Genomic DNA, 916 nt, shown 5'->3' with positions numbered 1-916 from the left:
AGAATTTTTTTGAATAGTTGATTCAGGCAGTGCTTTCCTGTTTAATAGTTTTTCTGGTGGAGGGGCTGGTTTTTGGAGACTTCTTCCACTAGGGTTTAATTTTGAGGAGGCAAAATATCAAAAGTTGCTAAGAGGTTTAAACATTTTGTTAAATAGGAGCATGGGACACTGAAACAATAGTTGACCCTCTTAACCAAAATGACATGATGGTAAGATGAAAAATATTAGTTTTTTTCAAAAGTGAGAAAGCTTGTTTCTCTTAAACAATCAAGGATTTGATAAAAATCAACATAAAATACAAGAAGTTATTCTGATAGGACAGAAAGCTTTTTACTTTAACGCAGAATACTCAGAAGGGAAAAAAACTCACCAGTTCTTTTTAAGGACAGACCAATAGTATTCACATTTGTAGTACTTATGCTAAAATTAGAACCACACAGAGAATATTATCATGGCCTCTGTGTAAAGATGACATGCAAATTCGTGTAGCATTCTATAATTTTCAGGTCCCATGGAGGCAAGAAGTCAGTGGTATATGTTTAAGATCCTGAAAGAGAAAGACTTCCAGCCAAGATTCTTTATCGAGTCAAGTTGCTTTTCAAAAGTAAGGGAGATACTAAAATTTTCACAGACAGACAAGGGTTAAGAGAATTTTTCAACAAGAGATTTGCTCTCTCTCTCTCTCTCTCTCTCTCTCTCTCTCTCTCTCTCTCTCTCTCTCTCTCTCTCTCTCTCTCTCTCTCCCAAGACAGCAAGTGAACCCACTGCCTTCCCCCTCTCTACATGGGATATGGCTCCCAGGGATGTAAACCTCCCTGACAAGGTGGGGCAGAAATCCTAGAATGAGCTGGGACTCAGCATCAAAGAATTGAGAAAACCTTCTCGGCCGGAAGGGGAAAGAGGGAAATGAGACAAA

The 916-nt window shown here is 38.5% G+C and overlaps 1 non-coding gene across 1 annotated transcript; it reads left to right on the top strand.

Annotated features, from left to right (window-relative positions):
* The first annotated feature begins 396 nt into the window (after positions 1-396).
* On the top strand, positions 397-503 carry LOC143647473 (U6 spliceosomal RNA). Its single transcript, XR_013158100.1, has one exon. It is a non-coding gene; the product is annotated as a U6 spliceosomal RNA (small nuclear RNA).
* Positions 504-916: the final 413 nt, after the last annotated feature.

Source organism: Tamandua tetradactyla, chromosome 9 (assembly GCF_023851605.1).
Source record: "Tamandua tetradactyla isolate mTamTet1 chromosome 9, mTamTet1.pri, whole genome shotgun sequence".
In the NCBI taxonomy this organism is placed as follows: domain Eukaryota; kingdom Metazoa; phylum Chordata; class Mammalia; order Pilosa; family Myrmecophagidae; genus Tamandua; species Tamandua tetradactyla.
Note: the sequence above shows the minus strand (reverse complement) of the source record. Positions and strands in the feature narration are given on the sequence as shown.